We start from the raw sequence: 16153 nt of genomic DNA on the forward strand, positions 1-16153 counted from the left end.
GGGGCGGGCTCTCCTTGGGGGGCGGGGAAGGGGCGGAGCGGTCTGGCCCTCCATTGGTCGAGCCACGCTGAGGGATATCTCCAAGAACCAATCAAAAGCGCGAGTCTCTAACCGAAGTTGTGTGGGGAATCGCCTAGCATACCCGTTTTGGAGGTCACAGGTCCTCCGGGCGTAGTTAGTGGCGGAGCAAGCTGTGAGGGGAGGGTCTTCGAGTTGTCGCCCGCGTGAACTCGGGGGCCCAGCGAATGTCTGAGAGGAACCTTCACTCCAGACCCCGAGTCAGTCCGAACCCAGGTCTCGCTCGTCTCTGCCTCGACGACTTTGTCTTGTACCACTTTCCCCTCTTTTTCCTCTGGGGTCGTTTTGGTCCCTCCCTCTCTCTTCCCCCTCAAAAAGCCGAATTTCGCAGATTCTCAACTCTGAGGAGAAAATTTTGCCGGAAATTAAATCCTTCCTTCTATTAGGCAGTAGTCGGTTGATGGGAGGGGCTAAAGGTCGCTTGGTGTCTGACAAGATGCGTTACTGTCTTGCTAAGACCGTCTTTAATGCTTTGAGGGAAATAACTTCCTGCAAACCTAGAACTTTCGGATTACTATCCAGCTTGAAGGTAAGACTCTCCTAGAGAAATTTCTCTGTTAACTATTATAACTCAGATACTCCTAAGAAAAATTCAATAGCGATGTTTATAGATGTTTGAAAAGAAAGAGGATTTTGTGTGTGTATGTCTGTATTTTAGCGTTTAGTTAGCAGTCTGAGTGAAGTTTTGTAAATGTGTGCTTTCATTTGTAGCTTAGAAGATAAAGAATTTGAGGAGATGGGTTACAGTAATTGCAACCAAAGTGAAGAGCACGATTATAATTTTATTCCAAGGTCTTACATGAGACCAAAAAATCAAAGAAATAGATATATAAAAATAAAAGTAGTCAAATGAGTAGGTGACCAGTCAGAGAATATTTTGAGTCCCAAAAGGTGCCCTAAGTTGCCTGTGACTTTGTAGAAAACAATTAACTTTCCAGAATTACCACTTCTTGTGAGTTCATGAAGTTGGAATTCTTAATTTTGTGTTCACTTTTGAGGGGTCAAGGGGCTTGGTTTTAAGAATATTTTGGAGTCAAAACTTAATATTGCTTTATAGACTTTTGAGGTACCTCGAATTTTTAAAGTAATGAAAAGTATTTACAGTACTTTTTAAAATGCAAAACAATAAAAGCATGTGTAAACTTCTGGAGTTGACTGGCAGCAGATATCTACCTGAAAAGTGACATTGGTTAAAGAGTGGACAAAGAGTATGGGGCTGGTAATTATGTGGTATTGACTAGCTTTGTGATTTCTGTCAGGGTGCTCCTTTTCTGTCAGAACTTCTGGTTTATTTATTATGTGAGTAAATTTTATTACATGACCACCCAGATCCCTTCTGCACTCTACACTTCTGCACTATTTAAGAAGCTTTTCAAAATCACATTGAAATCACTACAATTAAAATAACTGCTGGCCCTCCAGAAATAGGAAAGGGTCTCCAGATATAGGAAAGAGTCTCTTATATACATTAATGTAGCACCTAGAAATTTACACCATTTATACCCATGCAAAAGTCTGGAAAATTTTATCTCTTAAAGGGTCCAGCTAAAGTGACTATCATCTAGATATGTTACTACTTGCACTCTTTTATACTGTTACACTCTCTTATCAGGCCTGACCCTAAATTTAGAGCCTGAGCAAGAGTATGGTTACAGAGGCTCAAAGACCATATGTCTAAATATTTAAGTTATGAATCATCAAAGTATTACTAAAAATATATTCTATTCTACCTTCACAAATCTCCATAAATAATAATATGGAAGGCCAAGTTTACATTTAGAATTCTCAGACTTCCAGATTCCTCAGACCTACCCTATTCTTTTCCCATTCCAAGCATCTTCTCCTACCTCACTCAACATGTTCAAGCCATGTCCACATCCCTAAACCCCCTGCAAATAGTGATGGGTAATCAGCTGCTCCATCTGCCCTCAAATCTAGCCACTCTGAAAGAGGTGTGCATGCTCCTGGCAGAAATGGCCCCTTGACCTCGTGGACTCCCTGCGCTTTGTAGCAGGAGGAGGGTCCTTACCCAAGTCTAATGGTAGAACTGGTATAAAACATGCTCAGTTATCTCTCTTCTCTCCCCTGGAGTCAGCCATTCCCTCACAACTAGGTAATTCCTAACAACACTGAACTAGGAGAGAATTCCTACTATTATCACACTACTGGCTTAATCTCTACTAGCGCTAAGTGTTAAGTGTTAGTTGCTCAGTCATGTCCGACTCTTTGTGACCCCATGGACCATCGCCCGCCAGGCTCCCCTGTTCATGGAATTCTCCAGGCAACAATACTGGAGTAGGTAGCCATTCCCTTCTCCAGGGGATCTTCCCGACCCAGGGATGGAACCAGGGTCTTCTGCATTGCAGGTGGATTCTTTACTGTCTGAGCCACCAGGTCTCAGCAACTAGCGCTGAAACCATCCACTTCTCTCCATGTCCAGTGTTGGTACCCTGTTTCAAGTACCACCCCCTCACCTGGATAATTGCACTTGCCTTTTATCTGGTGGTCTTCTTTTCTAATTTTCTCAACTCTGCTGGCCATTCTACCCAGACTACACTTTTCAAAACATAAATCTGATCATGACACTTTCCTGCTTCAGACCCATGTATGGCTTCCATTGATCTTAAACAACAAAATCCTTAATTGACCTACAAAACCCATCATGATCTAGCCACTTCCTTTTCTATTTCAAAATAAATGGTCTTTAATTTCCAGAATGCACCATACTATCTTTCAGTTTAGGAATATTGCATATGTTGTTTCCTCTACATAGAATGTTTTTCTCTTTGCCTGATGCTTATGTGATGGTTTGGATAATGGATGTAATGGAGGCAGATATCATGAATACCTCCTATATTTATAACCTTCTTGACCTGACAGACAGTGAAACCATTCATTGAACTAGGAAACACTGAAAATATGACAAGTTTGGGATGCTCTTTGATCTTGCACCTGATGAATATGAGGTACCTGCAAGACATCACATCCTTTGGATCTCAGCTCAAGCTACGCTTCATTTACTTGGAGAAGCCTTCTCTCTCTGTCAGGACTAGATTACTAACTTGTTTGTTCCTTTTCTTCTCATCCCCATTTCTTTCTGCTTGTTGTTGTTTTTTACTTACCTCTCTCCCATCTCTATTCACTCCTCCTCTGTAACAGCAGCTCTATGAAAACATACTCGCCTTTACCCTATTTCTCCATCTTCTTGTCTGACACCTGGCTGTCATGTGTCAGACAAGAATACAGACTATATATATATTTTTTAATCTCTCCCATATTCTACTTTATTTTTTAATTATTAAAGACTTTGATACATATGCATCCCCTTTACCCTCCAGCCATCATTTTAACTGAAGTCAGTGTCCATACTAACGAACCATGTACTATTCTTCTTGTCTCAGTGTTTCTCTTTGGATTTACATTTCCATTCTGTTTCAGCCACAAATTCCAATGGACGCCCTCTTGATCCTTTTCATCACTCTTCCATCTCTGAAATTCTGAATTGCAGTGCTTTAATATTCAGCTTTCTCACTTCTTTACAATATGCCCTTGCCTTGTAACCTCAGAGAACTCCCATCTCTACATCTTTCCTTTTCAATTAATTATGATTGCCAGATAAAATATAGGACACTCAGTTAAATTTTCAGATACCCAGCAAGCAGTTAACCCCCTACCCCCAGTTAATTTTGAATTCAAATAAACAGTGAATAAATGTTTAGTATAAGTATGCATTATACAATATTTGGGATAAGTTTATACTTGAAGAAGTATTCTTTGTTTATCTAAAATTCAAATCTAGCTGAATGTCCCTTTTTAGTTTCAGTAAATCTGGCAACCCTACACAAATTTATCCTTTCTTTACTTTCTTCTCTATCCAGCCTAGAATCTGTGTATATAATCTGCACCGCACATTTGCCATCACCTCAATTCCTGGTACTCTGATTCTCTTCATCTTTATACTGCTACCCCTGCCCCACGTCTACCTGCTTCTCTGCTAAGCATTGCTCCCTCTCTTCCATTTAAGTGTCGGGGATTCTTAGGAATATATAGTTGCTCTTTATCTAATTGTGCATACCCCTCTGTGATACTATGCATCTTGGTGTCTTCTGATTTATCATAAATGCTGACAGTTTCCTAGTCTTTGTCTCCTGCCTTGGCCTGCCACGATTCCTAACTCTTATCCAGATGCCAAATGGATATGGCCACGTTTGTAGCCACTTACACCTCAGATTTAATACGACCCATTTTCATCCTCCCATGCATTAATTCTCCTGCATTTTTTTATACACCTCATCATTCAAGTACAAGCTTGCGAGTAATCTTTATTGACATTTTTTCCCCCTCATCTTCCTTGTTAGTCAGTCACTGTCTCTAGCCAGTTTCTCTTTTCCATTCCTATTGCTGCCTCTTGTCTTCAGGCCTCAAACCAATTTGGATTTTGTCATTGATACCTTCCCAACCAGAAGTCTCCCATCAGAAACCATCCTCCATGCTGTTTCCAAAATCATATTTCTAAAATATAAACCTGATTATGCCACAGTCTCTTCATTAATTCCCTTTGGCATATGGGATGAAAGTCACACTTTCTAGTGTAAATACAGGCCATTCTTAGCACTCCTATCGCTCTCACCCTCCTGCATCTTTCCGCTTTTTCATCTATTCTGAATTATGTGTAATTGCCAAAAGAGTGGCATTCCTTGTTGCTTTGTCTATTCTGCCTGGAATACCCCTCCAAGGTAGGCTCAAGCATCTCCCTAGTACTGTGCTTCCTGACCTGCCAGAGTAGAGTTGATTGTTTCTTTGTGTTGTCATCATTCTGCCTAGGATCATTTAACGCATTGGTCTCAGCTTCTAGCCTGAGAGCTCCTCAGGGCAGGGATGATGTGTTATTTGTATTTGGATGCATAGTATCTTGGACATGGTTAGAAAATAAATGTTGAAAAGAAGTATATAAAGGACAGATTTGTGATCTTTATGATAAGATGAAGACCAGAGATTACAAACAAATGTTCTTGATAGGTTAAAAAAATAATAAGGCAGGCTGAATGTAATGTAATAGGAAGTGGTGAAGACTGGAAACTGAGAATTATATGCCTTATCTATATCTACAAGGTACATTGCTGATTGTTCCCATATAGAAATGAAGCAAGCCTACTTGCTAAATATCTAGATTTTTTTTTCAAAATGTTTTAATGAATGGGAGTGTGCATTTATTTTTTATTCATTTATATATATTTTTGGCCACACCATGCAGCATGTGGGATCTTAGTTCCTCAGCCAGGGATCAAACCTGCACTCCCTGTGTTGGGAGCACAGAATCTACCACTGGACCACCAGGAAAGTTCCTTGATTTTTTTTTTTAATATGAGGTGTCCTAAGAAACTACTCAAGACAAGACAAACATATCTGTGGGTCTGATAGCCTAGTCTGACTTCCAATCTAAAAAAAAGTTGTTTTGGTTAAGGTAACTTCTAAGAGTTTTATTCATTTGTTAACTCACAGCCCTACCTTTGTCAGTTGCTAGAAGTGATAGATGCTAAGCAAATATATGGGCTTCTCAGGTGGCTCAGTGGGTAAAGAATCTGCCTGTAATGAAGGAGATCTGGGGCTGTGGGTTCAATCCCAGGTCAGGAAGATCCAGTGGAGAAGGGCATCTCAGGCAACCTACTCCAGTATACTTGCCTGGAGAATCCCATGGACAGAGGAGCCTGGCGGGCTGTAGTTGAGGGGGTCACAAAGAGTTGGAAACAACTGAGGCGACTGAGCACATAGTCATGCAAAGAAATACATGCAAACTTCTAGCTGTAATAAACGTATGTTAGCAGTGCTTAGTGTATCTTCCTAGACTGTTTTTTTCTTTATATAATGTCCTCCAGTACTCCTGAGCCTAACTGCATTTTTACTTTGCAGGTATACTATCCTTGGTCCTTGTCCAGGTTCTTGACCCCCTTGGATAAAAAGTCCTTGTGCTTTATGAAACTCTGTATTAACCTTAAAGACATCTCTTCTACCCTTCTGGAATGGACATCTTAAGCCCTACCTCTATAACATTGACCTGCTCATCCTTATGTGTCTTTCTTATGTGAATCAGCATTGACCAGTTGTAAAGAGTGGTTCTATGCTTTAGGAAAGCCTGACCTTTTCAACTTCCATATTGTCAGTTCTAATTTACTCCACACTTAGTACAGGAGGCAGCAGACCTGTTCCGTAAAGAGCCAGATAGTAAATATTTTAGGCTTTGCTTACCGCATGTCTCTGTAGCAACTACTACTTGTTGTACAAAAGCACCACAGATGATATATAAATGAATGGGCAGGGCAGTATTCCAGTAAAACTATAAAAACAGGCAGGATAGATTTGACCTACAATATATAGTTTTCTGACTCTTGCTTTAGAATGTTGATTTGTACCTTTATACCATGTGAAAGGGTAAACATCTCTTCCACACTGACCTTTGCTCCTGCTACATCAGTCACACGACTTTGTGATCCCTGATCATTCCCAGTCCTGCCTCAGATCCTTGGCCCAGGCTGTTTCCTTGTCTGGAATGCTTCCTCCCTCCCACCCCAACTGTCTTCTTTCAGATGTCATGACAGACCTTCTTCTTTTCATTATTTTCTGACAAAGCATTCTCTTTTTTTCTATCACAGATTATAATTATTTTACCTTTTTATCATCTGTCTCCTTCAGTAAACACTAAGCTCTCTGGGGACAAGGACCATGTCTTTCTTATTCACTTTTTTTTTTTTTTTTTCTTATTCACTTTTATTCACCAGTGTATTTCTGCCATTTAGCAATATCATGATCATATAGTGATTAGTACTCTGTGTTGTGGCTCTAGCAAAATGCCTTGTATGCATTAGACACTCACCAAATGTTTATTGAATGAATAAATCAATTAATGACTCAGCCTGAATTTTGATTAACCAACTTAGTTGTTCACCAGGAACTGATAGAATAGTTCTATGATGATGCAATGGTATATACACAAAGACGTAAAAAATTTTAGCTTTCTGATGAATCTGGTTATACCTACCATGTGCATTTCAGTCATAGTGAGTTTCTTGGTAAATGTTTCACCCTTTCTCAATGTATTAGCACACTGATGCATGGAGAATTTGTACAACTCAGAATACCTTTCTGTAACTCATTTCCAAAAGTGCAGAATAGCTCTAGCTGCAGATCTGAATAGGTCAAACAATGCCAAGCTTATACCATGAGATTTTATGGATGTTTACCTCATATAAGGACTGTCAGGACTCTTAGGAAAAATACTGACGTAGTTTTGTCTTTTAGGAGAAAAGGTCTATTTGGGTAATAGAGTAGTAAACAGGACTATGAAGGTCAATTTTGATCCTTCTGTAGCTATCTTCAGAATCTTCGGAGTTAAGCAACTCTGAATGAACTTCAAAAAGTTTTTTGAACTGGAACAAAATATAATATCTAAGACCAATTTTTTTGTATTCATCTGAAAGCCTTCTGTTATACTACTGACGTGAGAAAAAAAAAAAACCTATTGACAAGCATTGCATCCATCCACACCTAACCTGTTAAAAGAACTATCGGAATTAACTACAGAACAGGGAACTTGTTAAGCTGTATAACATTACATTATTGCCTTTTCTGTTGACAAATAAGATTGTTACCAAGTTTGCATCCATATAAATATATGACAAGAGAACACATTGAACTACAGATCCACTGTTAATTTCTCAGGCATCCCTCAACACTAGGCTCTGTGATGATTATGTAAATCCTTTCCCTCACCCTGATTATAATCATTCTTAAATTTAAGAAGTAGGAAAGAACCTATTTGAGGTCCCAGGGTTGAGATATACCATATGTTATAAGTAGAGTTGTTGCTTATAGAAATAATTAAAATAACTTAAAAAAAAAGACAATTATTATGAGATTGGATTACATGAAAAAGTTAAAATACCCAAACAGCATTTGTTTAGCTGTATAGTATACAACTCCCTGGTGGCTTAGACGGTGAAGAATTTTCCTGTAATGCAGGAGACCTGGGTTTGATCACTGGGTTGGGAAGAGCCCCTGGAGGAGGGAATGGCTATCCACTTCAGTATTCTTGCCTAGAGAATTCCTTGGACAGAGGAGCCTGGAGGGCTATAGTCTGTGGGGTCTCAGATATGATTGAGTGACTAACACTTTCACTAGTTTCACTTTCATAGTATCCACAATAAAATGTTTTAATAAATAGAGGATGGATATGGGGACATCAGGAGAGAATTACCATTCAAACTCAGTTCAGTTCAGTAACTCAACCATGTCCAACTCTTTGCAACCCCATGGACTGCAGCACACCAGGCCTCCCTGTCCATCACCAACTCCCAAAGTTTACTCAAACTCATGTCCATAGAATCGATGATGCCATCCAACCATCTCATCCTCTGTCGTCCCCTGCTCCTCCCTCCTTCAGTCTTTCCCAGCATCAGGTCTTTTCAAATGAGTCAGCTCTTCGCATCAGGTTGCCAAAGTATTAGAGTTTCAGCTTCAGCATCAGTCCTTCCAATGAACATTCAGGATTGATTTCCTTTAGGATGGACTGGTTGGATCTCCTTGCAGTCCAAGGGACTCTCAAGAGTCTTCTCCAACACCACAGTTCAAAAGCATCAGTTCTTCAGCACTCAGCTTTCTTAATAGTCCAACTCTCACATCCATACATAACTACTGGAAAAACCATAGCTTTGACTAGACAGACCTTTGTTGGCAAAGTAATGTCTGCTTTTTAATATGCTGTCTGGGTTGGTCGTAACTTTTCTTCCAAGGAGCAGGCATCTTTTAATTTCATGGCTACAGTCACCATCTGCAGTGATTTTGGAGCCTCCAAAAATAAAGTCTGTCACTGTTTGCACTGGTTCCTCATCTATTTCCCATGAGGTGATGGGACCAGATGCCATGATCTTAGTTTCATTCAAATTGAACTGCCACTATTCACTTGTGTATCTCAAGAACATTTCAGGCTCATTATATCAGCTCCTTCTCATGTTGGTTTATAGGTGCCTCCTCTAGAGACTCTCAAGTTTCAATTTGAGGGTCCTTTTTTCCCTCACATTGTTCCTCTTCCTTGTTGTTTAGTCACTCAGTTGTGTCCGACTTTTTGAGACCCCATGAACTGGAGCATGCCAGGCTTCCCTGTCCTTCACCATCTCCTGGAGCTTGCTCAAACTCAGGTCCATTGAGTCGGTGATGCCATCCAACCATCCTGTCCTCTGTCGTCCCCTTCTCCTCCTGCTTTCAGTCTTTCCCAGTGTCATGGTCTTTTCTAATGAGTGGGCTTTTCACAACAGGTGGCCAAAATATTGGAGCTTCAGCTTCAGCATCAGTCTTTCCAATGAATATTCAGGGGTGATTTCCTTTAGGATGGACTGATCTGATCTCTTTGCAGTCCAAGGGACAAAAATGGCCATAATGTCGGTAAATTATTTTTATAGTAACAGCTCCCCAACGTATATCTGTAAACCTCCTGGTCCTCTTGTGTTTGTGACCTAACCACTTCAGCATCTTCCACAGGTATGTCAAAAGCACCTCAAATTTAGTATGTCTGTAATAGAGATGGCTAATATTTGTTCCCCTTTTTTCCTTACTACCCTAACCTCATTTCATTCAGGTGCAATGTGCCTGCTGCTACTGCTAAGTCACTTCAGTCGTGTCCGACTCTGTGCGACCCCATCCCTGGGATTCTCCAGGCAAGAACACTGGAGTGGGTAGCCATTTCCTTCTCCAATGCATAAAAGTGAAAAGTGAAAGTGAAGTCGCTCAGTCATGTCTGACTCTTCACGACCCCATGGACTGCAGCCTACCAGGCTCCTCCGTCCATGGGATTTTCCAGGCAAGAGTACTGAACTGGGGTGCCATTGCCTTCTCCGTCAATGTGCCTAGTTTGGGGGGAAAAAAGCGTAGACTGCCCAGCCTTCCTTATTCCTAGGGATACAGTGATGTTTTGGAAGTCTGGACAAGGCTTTCAGTACAGCTATTTAAGAGTATGAGAGGGCATTTAGCCTCTTTCCCCTTCCCCCTTTCTCTCCTGCCTGAAACTTGGATGTGAGGAAAAAGAAAGCCCTTAACTATCAAAATGTAAAACTTTCATCCCATATTTTACTTACTCAACATTGTAGGCGAGTTGAACTCTTAACCATGAATATCATTTTACAACAAATATGGCTTAACTGCTTGCCCAATCATAGTCTTTCCAGTTTGAGTATGTTCTTAAGTTTGGGGAAAGCTGATAATTGTAGATGAGAGAGTGCCCTCTGTTTAAAGCCTTCATTGGGAGAGCCAGCAGCCACCACCAAGCAAGAAGAATGTAGAAAGAATAAAAGGGGCCAAATAGAGTAACTGAAAACCATTCATAACGTCTCTTGGGAGATTAATTTTGCTGCCAGAATTTTTGTTTGGAAAGACATCAGATCATTTTGATGCTTATTTTTAAGAAAAGGGTAGGAAGCTTGTAAAATGTATGACAGGAGCCTTACTCAGTGTTGTAAATCTCTGAAAAGCGTAAGTTTTGTAGTACTAGTCAGTTTTCTGAAAAGAGGGAACTTTTTAGCAAAGAATTGGTGGGTAGAGCATTAGGTATATATTATCATCTTGAAAACTAAGTGTGGCAAAGAGGTGTAAAGAAAGTTGATAAACTCATAGAGTTTCTAGATTGGAAACCCAACCCTGTATCCAGTTCATGAGTTTCCTTTGCCATTTATCCTTTACTTTGTTCTTCAACAGGAAAACTTCACCTCCAGAGTAACTGCTCTGCTTCATAAGTTTCAGCCATACTTTCAGACCATCACTGTAGGTAGGGGGATGATGTTTACTTAGTATCTTGTGTAAGCCTCATGTTTGTGAACATTTCATGTCAGCCTATGTTTTGAAAATCCTTACAAGGTGTTTTTCAAAACTGAACTGGAATTCCCCATTCATTCTGACACTGAACTGATTTTCTAATGTATCCTATCTTATAAAAGGAAACCGAAGTCTTAAAACATCTTTTAAAAAGTCTTTTAAATCTAAAGATTGATCATGCCATTTTAGAAATTTCAGTTACTTAAATGCTTAGGAAATAACCCATTCGGGGAAGATGCAGTGTTTCTTTGGTTGCTGGTAGACACAAGTGCTTTTATCTCATACTAGGCCAAGAATATTTATAGGAGAAGGAGTGAGACTGGGAGAGGATGTGGACAAACAGATTTATAAAAACAGTGACTTGAACTCTCAAGACACTTTATGATTCAGTAACAGAGTCTGGATGACCCAAACATCCTGAAACAGGTCTAACAGATTCCCAGAAGAGATGACCCACAGCAGAGCAGTTTTGTGCTAATACTGCATATGTCAGTAGAGCTAGAAAATTGCAAAACTTTGACTGCCATAAAGTGATTTTACTTTTTAGTTTCACAGATTCTAATTTGAAAAGCTTTTCTGAATATTTAATGAACAGAGCCATGAAGCAACATGTATCTTGCCTCAGATGCCACTGCTGGCTTTTCTTGATTCCCGTCAGATGAACTATGGCTTCTGGGCACCATTAGACTAAAAAAATAGATGCATAACTAAAACAACTAAAATAAAAATAAAAAACATAAAATGCCCACTTTAACGTTAACTTTTAAATCCAACACAAGCTTTAATTAAGTCTATTATAATTGCTATTTTTAGGATTTTAATCCTAGTCTTTCTCATGTTTCATCCCTGTATTTGATTCCAGTGAGTAGAAGACACTAAGTTCTAAAATAATGTCACTGGGAGTTCGTGAAAGAGGACAGAAAAAGAAGGTACAAACCAGGTACCTGGAAACCCTGAATACCAAGGCATGAAACCTTGTCAGCATAAATGAACAAGTCCAAGTGCCAAGCAAAGAGGGTAAGCTTTCCATGTGTATAATTCTTGTAACTTTGGGTGGAGTTTGTCCTGTAGTCTTTATCTTGCCATCTGAGTTTACAAACTCTACCAGCGTAGCTTGCCCATTACCTTGATATGTGAAAAGTGTAGTGATAAAGACATTCAGTGACTTCTGTTTCTTCACAGTGGACTGTCAGTACATGGGCCTCAGTATTAGAGGTACACAGGTCCTCTTAAATATTGTTTGATGATGATACCAAGTTAAGTGCTTCAGTATATCATAGGAAAGCAAGCCTAAAATAATGCAGCACCAGTATAAAGTACAGGTATGCTGTCATGGGCTTCCTTGGTGGCCGAGATAGTAAAGAATCAGCCCGCAATGTGGGAGACCTGGATTCAATCCCTGGGTTGGGAAGATCCCCTGGAGAAGGGAATGGCTACCCACTCCAGTATTCATGCCTAGAGAATTCCATGGACAGAGGAGCCTGGTGGGCTACAGTCCCTGGGTCGCAAAGAGTCAGACACGAGTGGTATGGTAGGCTTGTAAATGAACAACCAACTCTGTTTGGAGATTAAGTACCACTTTTGATGCCCAAAGTAGAGGCATTAAGCAGGAAAACATAAATGCATTAATGCAAAAGATACAGAATTTTTTGCAGATGTAAAGAACAGAGTTATTTTTATTTATGTGGGCATTCTAATGTCTTTGACCACTCTAATTGAAAGCATAAATCATATTTACATGAACTTATATTGACTCTTCCCCCAGTATTCATTCATACTTATATTTAGTAATTTTTTTAAAAAAATTTTGCTAACCAATGATATTATTATTTTTTACAGCTTCTTTATTCCTTGATACAACTATCTCTTAAACTAGAGGTGCTTCTCTTACTACTTGTTTATGGGTGCCCTTCTTCAATTTATCTTCCATTATTAAATAGTCTGCTTTTTCTTATTTTCCATGTGTATTAAGTATTTAGTCAGTGAATACTTACAGGCTCTGAAGGCAGTCTGGCTGCAACATCTGTCACTCCTTTAATTGCCAAGGTTGTTTCAGCTGATCTGACTAGCTAGGCAAGTGTCCACTTCCCACCTCACCTCTCCATGTGTGCCCCTCCCAAAGCTGCACACTCAGTCAAGGAGGACAACCTTCCCTAGTAAGGAGGGCCGTTCTTTGGTCAGGGGTATGTGAGTAGTTACAGTCCCCTGCTAGGACCTCCAAAGCACCCACATGGTACCAAGCAGTAGACTTAAATGCTAGGAATATAGCAATAGACAAGGCAGACTTCACTCCGTAGTCACAATTTCTGTTTCCAAATAAGCTTTTCGTCAGTGCTTTGTTATTCCAGACTCTCACTTCATTTCTTACTAATTTATTTATGTAACAAATGGCAGTAAGTATCTAGTGTACCCAGCACTGTGTGATAATATAATTGAGAAAATAGATGTCAACAGTTAAATTATCACACTGTGGTTAAAATAATGCAATGATGGGCATGCACTAGATACAGAAAATGCAGAAGACAGATCATCAACTCTAGCTGGAGAAGTGAGGGAGAAAATCCCAGAGATGATGATATTTGAGCTGAATTTTTAAAAACTAGAAGGCAAAAAGATGGAAAAAGACTTGAGGCTGAGGAAGGAGCATTTAGAAGAAGACATGAAATAATGACATGTTTAATGTGGTTTTCTCTGCAACAAGTTTTTTGTAATTTGAGTATAAGGAACATGAAGTGCCATAAAAGGAGAAGAGTCTCTACAGTGGATGAGAGCCAGACTATGAACTGTGTTGCTCTTGACTGCCTTGGCATGCTGAAGACTCACTGCATGCATTTTGTTAACTTAAGTGCTTAATGAGGAAGCATGGAAAATGTTCATCTAACTGTGTCTCACTTCCTGCTAGTTTCTCCCAGGCTTCACCATGTCTTGCTTCCTAACTGTAGCTGAACACTTCTCCATAACTTGCCTTTTAACTCTCCATGTTAATACTTAAATGCTATTTCAGTTATCACAGTTTTTCTACAAACCAAATAATATTATGAAAAATTTGACATTGTAAAATTAGATTTGTATTAGCTTTTACTAAAATATTGTTGGGTTTAAAATACCACACTTACTTTATACAACTGATATCTTTGTTTAGCTCTCCTGTTTATATTCCTTTTTATGATTAATTAATTTTTTTTCAAAAGCATAAAAATATTTTGTAAGTAAAACAGTAAAGTTGTGAAATGTTTTTATTTTGGTTGCAAACAAAACTTATATAGCTTCTTCTGTTTTTTAAAAAATGAGTGTCTCTTTTGTTTTTTGTTTTTGTTTTTGTTTTTTTTTTATTATTATTATTTTTTTTTTCCAGTGGGTTTTGTCATACATTGATATGAATCAGCCATGGATTTACATGTATTCCCAATCCCGATCCCCCCTCCCACCTCCCATGAGTGTCTCTTTTGAAGAGATTTCTCCATATACAGAGGTACAAAAGCAAGGGGAAGTAATTTAAAATACTGTTAAACTAAATAAAGCCAATGAAACGTATAGGAAGGATCAAGTCAATATCTACCCATTCTTGAACAGGAAAATCTGAAAATGGAAGGTGTGTGTAAGCCTTTCCTTAATTTCGAGAAGCATGTACTAAGGATATATATGCTTTTGTCAAAATCCATTATAGTCACTGGAAATATAAAAATGAAAAATACAGTCCATACTCTCTGTGGATTTGTTGTCAAGTATTAAGTTGAACCACATGAAATTGCATCTTTTTTTTAGGTCAAAATGTTCAAATATCAGTTCAATCTAAATACATGTGTGTGTGTGTGTGTTACATGTATATTAAATAGAAATTTACAATAATAGAGATTTGAACAACGTTCCCTGAAAAAGTGCTTTGTGCTGCCCAGAACAGTCTGTGAAAGCTTTCCAGAGATGACATTTGAGCTGAATTTCAGAAAATGATTGGGAGTTCACTATGTGTTCATGTGAAGTGAAGAGAATGAGCATATTTCAACAATAGGAAACAGCGTGTGCAGAGTTGTTGAACAGAGAAAGGGCCTAGCTCATGCAAATACTTCAGATTGGTTGGAATGCCAGGTATGTGGTAGGTGACAGAAGAGGCAGGCTAAGTAAGCAGAGGGAAGATGTTAGAAGGTAGGATGTACCAAGCCACGATGATACTGTCCTTGTAATTGGTGAGTTGTGTATAGTCCACAGAATGTGCAACACAACATGTTAGGGTTCATAAAGGAAATATTACTAGTAATATGTATATTTTATCTTTGTCTTGTCTTTTTAAATTTTCTAACTGTATAGGGACTACAGTGTATATAATTCTTACTGCAGTACTGAATGTAAACAATTTCTAAATAAATAAATATATATGTATTACAGTGTGTTAGAGGCTGAATTGTGTCCCTCCCCACACACACACACAGAATTTATATTGAAATCCTAACCTCTAGTATTTCAGAATGTGACCTCAATTGAAAATAGAGTCATTGCTGATGTAACTGGTCAAGATGAGGTCATATTAGAGTAGTGTTAATGTTAGTCACTCAGTCGTGCGACTTTGCAACCCCGTGGACTGTGTCCAGTCACGCTTCTCTGTCCATGGAATTCTCCAGGCAAGAATACTAATGTGGATGGGCATTGCCTTCTCCAGGGAATCTTCCCTACCCAGGGATTGAACCCGAGTCTCCTGCATCGCCGGCAGATTCTTTACCATATGAGCCACCAGGGAAGCCTCCATATTAGAACAGAGTGGGCCCCTAATTCACTTTGTCACAGCAACTCTAGAACATGAGTACATGTATGTGATCAGAAAGTTGAGAGGCTCTATACACTATTGCATATGGAACAGATAACTAATAACAACTTACTATATAGAACTTTCTCAGTGTTCTCTGTGGTGCAGTAAATTGGAAGGAAATCCAAAAAAGGGTGGATATACATGTACATGTAGCTGATTCACTTTGCTGGACAGCAGAAACTGACACTTTGTGAAACAACTGTCCTCCAATAAAAATTTATTTTAAAAAAGTTTAGAGGCCTTAATTAATTATGAGAAGCAATAGAAGAGTTGTTTTATTTTAAGATTTCAAATTACTTATGTCCTATAATTATTCAGTCTCAGGATTCAATAATTTACTTATGTTGAATTGATTTATTGACTTCCAGTACTTTACTTCTTTAAAACATTAAACTTTGCAAATAACTTTTTTTCATT

At 39.0% G+C, this 16153-nt stretch overlaps 1 long non-coding RNA gene across 3 annotated transcripts; it reads left to right on the plus strand.

The window, feature by feature from the left end:
• Window positions 1-31: 31 nt before the first annotated feature.
• LOC133072192 (uncharacterized) lies at window positions 32-15316 on the plus strand. 3 transcript variants are annotated; one of them, XR_009696659.1, is made up of 5 exons: window positions 34-607; window positions 9707-9799; window positions 10819-10888; window positions 11798-11952; window positions 12775-15315. It is a non-coding gene; the product is annotated as an uncharacterized LOC133072192 (long non-coding RNA). The 3 variants fall into 3 exon arrangements; XR_009696658.1 differs by having other exon boundaries at window positions 32-607; window positions 11798-15316; XR_009696660.1 differs by lacking the exon at window positions 9707-9799 and having other exon boundaries at window positions 32-607; window positions 11798-15316.
• Window positions 15317-16153: the final 837 nt, after the last annotated feature.

This window comes from Dama dama, chromosome 18 (assembly GCF_033118175.1).
Source record: "Dama dama isolate Ldn47 chromosome 18, ASM3311817v1, whole genome shotgun sequence".
Classification (NCBI taxonomy): domain Eukaryota; kingdom Metazoa; phylum Chordata; class Mammalia; order Artiodactyla; family Cervidae; genus Dama; species Dama dama.